This window comes from Gigantopelta aegis, chromosome 12 (genome assembly GCF_016097555.1).
Source record: "Gigantopelta aegis isolate Gae_Host chromosome 12, Gae_host_genome, whole genome shotgun sequence".
NCBI classification, from domain to species: domain Eukaryota; kingdom Metazoa; phylum Mollusca; class Gastropoda; order Neomphalida; family Peltospiridae; genus Gigantopelta; species Gigantopelta aegis.
The window spans coordinates 23766769-23774268 of NC_054710.1; positions in this window are offsets into that span (position 1 = coordinate 23766769).

Sequence of the window (7500 nt, forward strand, 5' to 3'; positions counted from 1 at the left end):
ATTATGTATTCATTTGGACATGTGCCTCGATTAGTCTACTGAAAGGCATGTAGGAACGATATCTGCAGTTGACGGCGGTGGGGTACCATTGAATTCCAAGTGTCGGTATGTGGAAACATGGATGTCACAATATGACCTACATACGAATGTTCACTTAAAATTAGGTTTTGCACTTGATGACAGTTGGGTTCAGACAGCTCTATTGAGTGTCCAGAAAAAAACAACAAAAAAACGGAGATTGAATATCATTTGAATACTATTATCCTGTTCAATTATTTAGACCCAAAGTTTTTTGCAAATGTTACGTTTATTTCCTATTCGATATTTGTTTTCTTTGCATTTACATGAAAACAAACCCAAACCCCGACAGGTGTTATATACAAATCATCATATAAAATGCACGAAGTTGACTTAATTCCACTTTTTAAAAATCTCTGTGTCGTTTGAATGCACGTTATGTCTCCTATAAATAACTAAGGTCATTTGCATATCAAAAGCATCATTTTATAGTGCGTTTCAAACTAATGTTCGGTTCTATCGTCCTATCCGCACAAATCGTAGTATGACCTATATTTAAGAAAATGTCTGTAAACATGAAGCAGGCGCGGATTCAGGTGGGGAGTTCAAGTGACAAAACTTCAGTTTGAAAAAAAAATAATGTATCAAATATTATAATTTATATTGTGGAATACACAAGCGCCGCGCGCTGAAGGGAGAGACAGACAGAGAGAGAGAGAGAGAGAGAGAGAGAGAGAGAGAGAGAGAGAGAGAGAGAGACTAGGAGAGAGAGAGAGAGATCTGAGAGAGAGAGAGAGAGAGGCAGGAGAGAGAGAGAATACGTCATCTATGTAACGACGCACTCAACATATTTTAATATATGGTTATATGGTTATAGGAGAGAGAGAGAGAAGAATATGGTATGCATGCGATTGGTGAGGTGTGACCCTCTGCACACCCCAACCCACTTAAGGCTTCTTTTGTATATGGAAGCGGGACGGTAGCTCAGAGGTAAAGCGTTCGCTCATGGTAGGTCGACTGATCGATCCCACATGGTGGACCCATTGGGTTGTGTCTAGTTCCAGCCTGTGCACCACAACTGATGTATAAAGATTGTGGTATGTGCTATCCTGTCTATGGGATGGTGCATATAAAACGGGTCCCTTATTGCTTATCAAAATGCTTATCGGAAAAAGTGCCCATCTGGCGGTAGCGAGTTTCTTTCTCAACTGTCATAATGCTCCTTAACCGTTTTTGTCTGACGCCACATAAACGTATATCAAAATGCGTTGAGTGTGTCGTTAAATAAACATTTCTCCCTCGTATTGTATGTGTAGTCTATATGCATTTTCTAGTCGATTAGTTTATAGGTTGTTAGGTTGTTTGATAGTGAATGATATGGAAATAAAATGTTTTTGGTGTTACAAAGTCCATGCATACATTAAAGTAATACTCTCCTGATGGGTATAGAGAAATAACTTAATCAGTCGACGAACTCATTCGTCATCACTATCTTCGTTAAGAGGGGACTATCACAGGGGGTATTTTATTTTCTTATAAAACTATTTTGTTTTTCTAAAATCTTCTTTCGATCTTATTACATGTTTAACTGCGTCAGAGAAGTGTGGTAGGTGTGACAGAGTTCAATGCATGTTGCAAGTTCTCTCCGCACCGTGGTCATTTTACCATCATTAGGACGAGCTATGTGGCCCCTTTGACTTGACTCCAGATCAGTTCTATCGGATTGAGTCAGAATGTCTTGGCGGCATTCTTAGACACAAGTGGCCATGGGTGTTCAGCAATATCATCCCGTAACAAATTGCTTTGCACATTTGTTACTTTTCACAAGTTCATAAAGAAAACTGGCTTTGGTCATGTTTACTCTCAAAAGGTATATTTTTGTTTCGTAGCCACGACTGATTTCTTCCTTGTTTTTAGCGTTAGTGCAGGACATCGTGTAATCTCAGTTAATTTGTTGTGGAAGCTTGCGTTATCCATGACGATAACAGAATGTTCTGGTAGAGAAGGCATAAGTTGTTTCTTCAAACCATTTGATGAAATTGGTCATGATTCATCTCACCATAATAGTCTCCGTCTGTTTTTTTAGCCTCAAAGATCAATTCACAGCCATCTATCAATCGATATTATCACAGCCAGCATGACAAATAATAAGTCTTTTTTCCCTCCCCCAGTCACCGAACAGAGTTTAGGAACTCGATCAGCAGCGTCTGATTTCGGCAGGTGATTGGCGGTACTTGTGCCGGGTGGATATCTGTCCAGTGATGGGATGTTGTGTGGTTGACATTCACACCAGGTCTCATCTTGATACACTATTAAATATCCCTGTTCTCGTAAACTGGATATTTTATGGAGATAGGACAGTCTCCTGTTGATATATTGGCGTCCTCAAAATCACTTTCTTTTCCGGTTGTAGGACATATGTTGGTATTTAAATCGAGGGGGTCATGGAGTGTTCTTCGTAAAGTTGATATGGATATGTTGATTCCACATTCCTCCCTGAAAGCCACGTTAATCTTATGTAATGTAGGTAATTCGCTCTCTCTATAAAATCTGTATACTCGTCGTCATAATAACATCTTTATCAAATAAATCGATGATTTTTCGGTCGCGTTTTTTAACAGTGATTTCTGTGCTTGGATTCGTAGAGCTTAGATTTTTCACAGTTCTTTTTACTGTTGAAACCGAACTTTAAGTGCAGCGGCAACTCGATCGACAATTCGATAAGAAGCATACCTAGGTCTACCGCGCTGATATTCATCTTCAAATAATCGAAAAAACGTTCTTAATACACAATTTTACATCAACTGAAGTGTTTTTTTTTCGATTTACCCATATTTTTCTCAAATACCAATAACAAGAATGTCGACTACTACATTTTCAATGAATTTATATACCCTACCTAACTTGTATTTACGTGGTTTACATATTGCTACAATAGCACGTGCAGTTATAGATCGAAAATAATGATGGTTATTGACCAAGCAATGCTATCGTATTTTGAACATTCAGGGCTGTGTCTGCGGGATGAAAAAGTGGTTGAACCCGTACGAGTCCGAAACAAATAGCCCTTTGGTTTTTTCGCATTACAAAATGTAACACCCCACCTCCAAACCCTACCCCCAACACCACCAAAAACTACTATATATATATATTATATATATATTATAGATATATATATTATATTATATATATATATATATATATATATACGTATGAGTTCCCAATTTAGAGGCAAATTAAATAACATTTTTATTATTATTTGATGTTGGTGGCCTTTGACATTTTATCCCCCACCTCACCTGGTCTTCTGGGTCCGGCCCTGCATTAAATTTATTTATAAATTTGGAAAGCACATTCCTGCGGTGTGTGAGGTGATTTGTGTGTATTACTGTGCTACACCTCAGTTGTGTTAGGTTAGGTATGGTATGCTAATATATAATTGATATAATAAAATAAAAATACATAATACATTAGCTAAATTTAGTAAATATAATGCACCTACAAGAAAGGGTTACATGTTCTGTTTGTTTACATCTATGTTTAACGGAAAGATTAGACATTGCTGTTACACACTGCAAAACAATAATAACCTTGATTTAGTGAAACAAGCTATAATGGCCTTCACGTAGCCTCAGATCCCAATGTTTTGATATGCAAATGACCGTAGTTATTTGTAGGTGAAATAACGTGCATTCAAACGACACAGAGATTTTTAAAAAGTGGAATTAAGTCAACTTCGTGCATTTTATATGATGATTTGTATATAAAACCTGTCGGGGTTTGGGTTTGTTTTCATGTAAATGCAAAGAAAACAAATATAGAATAGGAAATAAACGTAACATTTGCAAAAAACTTTGGGTCTAAATAATTGAACAGGATAATAGTATTTATATCATGTAGAAATAAAATACTGATATATTTCTTTTTCAAGAGCAGACCTTGAACTGTCAACGGAGACAACGACTTCAGAGTATGGGCGTCCACTTATCCTTGTATGTACCGTCAAGGGAAATACTGTAACTAATGACGTCATAATCGTGCGAGATAATGAAAGGATTTGTAAACGATATGCATACATTTCCAGTAACCAAATAAATCAACCACTTAATTGTGCAGAATTTTACAACTCAACACAAGGATATCAGTGTGGGTGTGATGCACTTGACGCAAACACAAAGGTATACAGTGTAACAATCAAGTCATTTAAAGTAATCGACGCAACACAGTGGTCCTGTAGTTCTGTCGTTGGAAATGACAAGACGCTTCGTAGCAGTAACTTTGTTCATCTCAGTAAGTGCATGAATCTATCATAGTATTATGTATACCATACCTATGCTGTACTAGTGATGGACGAACGCGTACAGGTAAGTGAGGCATACAGAATAACACTTTTGCATGATGCATACTTGACACTGAGACTTGGCTTCATTGGTTTTACTAGCAAATATAGGAAAGATAATTATGCAGTTAAATAAATGTTAATTGCTTACATTTAGTAATACTTTATAGTTAAACGCCATACTAGTTGTTGTGTGGTGGCGTTATATTGGGGTGGTGGTGGTTGTGGGGTGGGGTGGGGTGGGTGTGGTAGGGGGTGCTTGATCCCAAGCTACGACTGTCGTTCAGATAGCCGAAAATATATGCACGGCTGCCGTCTCTATAGCCACTCTAGTGTTAAGTCACGTTATCACAAAGATGACCGCACCCATGGAAGTTGTTTTTATGGAATTACTTTTCGCACACAATATTTAGTGCTATATATGTTCGATAGTCGACTGGATATGAGCGCTAAAAGATCCTCGTGTGATGCGGATCGGGTAAATACAAATATGACTGTCGACAGTGCAGACTAAAGAGAAAAAACTACTGGATGTATCGGAAACTGTTAAACATGTATTGCATATTATATTATAGATCATATACTATTAGTTACGCAGTTTTTGGCAGGGCGTAGGAAATACAAATTGTGGAGGGATGTACAATTCCGTACGCCCTGTCAAAAACACCTAACGAATTTATTACCTTTTAGATTTTTGTTTTATAATTAAACTAAATTTACACTAACAGTCAAACTTTTAAATAAAGTGCAGACACATTTTGAGTTTGAGTTTAATAACATAGCATAATATGTCATCAAATTCCTCAAAATGTATTGCTGCTTCTTTTTTTTAAAAATAACTATGCAAGGTATTTACTGCTTTTTCTGTTTGCTGTTTGGGTATTAAAAGTGTCAGTAAGGATTCTGGGTGGTTTCACACTGAAATAAATAACAACGCCACTAGAGCACATTGATTTTTTATCTTATCATCGTCTATTGGACGTCAAACATATGGTCATTCTGACACAGTTTTTTTTTATAGAGAAAACCCGCTGTCGCCACATAGGCCACTATTTTACGACATGCAGCAAGGGTATTTTATTTGCGCTTCCCACAGGCAGAATAGCACAAACCATGGCCTTTGTTGAACCAGTTATGGATCACTGGTCGGTGCAAGTGGTTTACACCTACCCATTGAGCGTTGCGGAGCACTCACTCAGGGTTTACCGGCCTCGGTGGCGTCGTGGCAGGCCATCGGTCTACAGGCTGGTAGGTACTGGGTTCAGATCCCAGTCGAGGAATGGGATTTTTAATCCAGATACCGACTCCAAACCCTGAGTGAGTGCTCCGCAAGGCTCAATGGGTAGGTGTAAACCACTTGCACCGACCAGTGATCCATAACTGGTTCAACAAAGGCCATGGTTTGTGCTATCCTTCCTGTGGGAAGCGCAAATAAAAGATCCCTTGCTGCCAATCGGAAGAGCAGCCTATGTAGTGGCGACAGCGGGTTTCTTCTCAAAATCTGTGTGGTCCTTAACCATATGTCTCACGCCATATAACCGTAAATAAAATGTGTTGAGTGCGTCGTTAAATAAAACACTTCTTTCTTTCTTTCACTCAGGGTTTGGAGTCGGTATCTGGATTAAAAATCCCATGCCTCGACTTGGATCCGAACCCAGTACCTACCAGCCTGTAGACCGATGGGCTAACCACGACGCCACCAAGGCCGGTTTTCGCAAAGGGGGTCAACTCCTAGCACCTTATTATCTTGCGTGTTTTAAACGTTTATGATTATGTTGTTAATCGTATCGGGACAAAAATATTGATCATATTGTACTAACTTGAAGAAGCTGTAAAAAATGATATCAAGTTATTACTTAAAATATGTTCGTGATAATTAGCCCAAGTTCTAACATGGTAACTGATTATGCAATGCTGTATTCTAGCATTAGTTTTAATACGCGAAAAAATACAATCTAGCACATTTTTGTTTGGCTAAACGTGCTTGAGAAATCTTCAAATAAACAGTAAAAATTAAATTTGCCGAGTTGTGGTATTCCCATTCATATAATAATGAATTCAAGTCTTTTAACAAATGTAATCAGTGAGGCGTGTTGGAGAAAATGTTGTCGGTCTCAACCGCAGTTTGTATTTTCGTACAACCAGTCGAGTAAAATCACGTGACATTTCGTACACCCCGGCAAATTCCGTCTTTTCCCGTAAATTCTGTATTTTTCCGCAAATCCTTTATTTTCCCGCAAATGACACAGTGTGCTTGTGGTATACATTAGCTATTGACCAATGAAAATGCATGAAATGTATCTAAAATGTAATAAAAATGCATACGCATACGTGCATTCATGCAAACATGCATGTATGTATGTATGTATGTATGTATGTATGTATGTATGCATGTATTGATGTATGAATATTTATATGTTGTATGTATGTTGAGGTTGACGGTTACATACACAGATATTAACGCACTAGCGCAGGGGATAATTAAATCCTTTTTCGCCTCACAAATTGTCCCATGCCGCTGCTGGGACTCGAACCATTGAGACCGAATCGCCCGCAACTTGGAAACTTGCCAAGTGTATGTATGTATGTATATAAGTATGTGTATGTATGTTTGTATACATACATGTACGTTTGTATGTATGCATGCATGTATATGTGTATGTGTGCATATCTATATAGTGCATGCATGTCGGATTTGACTAGTACAAACATATAGAATAGTGCACTAGTTTTAGGGAATAACTCCCCATGTTAGTATCGGACTGAACAAAATATCATGGGAAGTTCGTGAGTTTCGTAAAAAACATGACATAGATAGTACACATATATTAACTCACTTAGAAGTGTTTAGGTAATACTATCATGTACTAGTTATATCGCATGTTTATGATGACATATCTACCTTGCTATATATATACTATGAATATTTTGCCCCAACCCTAAGACAACGTATGTTTTTTTCTGGGACAATACATATTTAAAAAACAAAATCATACACTCTATTGTTCACTTGCTTTTAGGATTTCTGATTTTCTCAGATTGAATAATTTCTAAACAAAATTACCGGACCATTTCATTATTCTTTTTGTTTTCTATCAACCATTATGATGTAGTAATAGTATGAGTTGTAGTATTAATAGTAG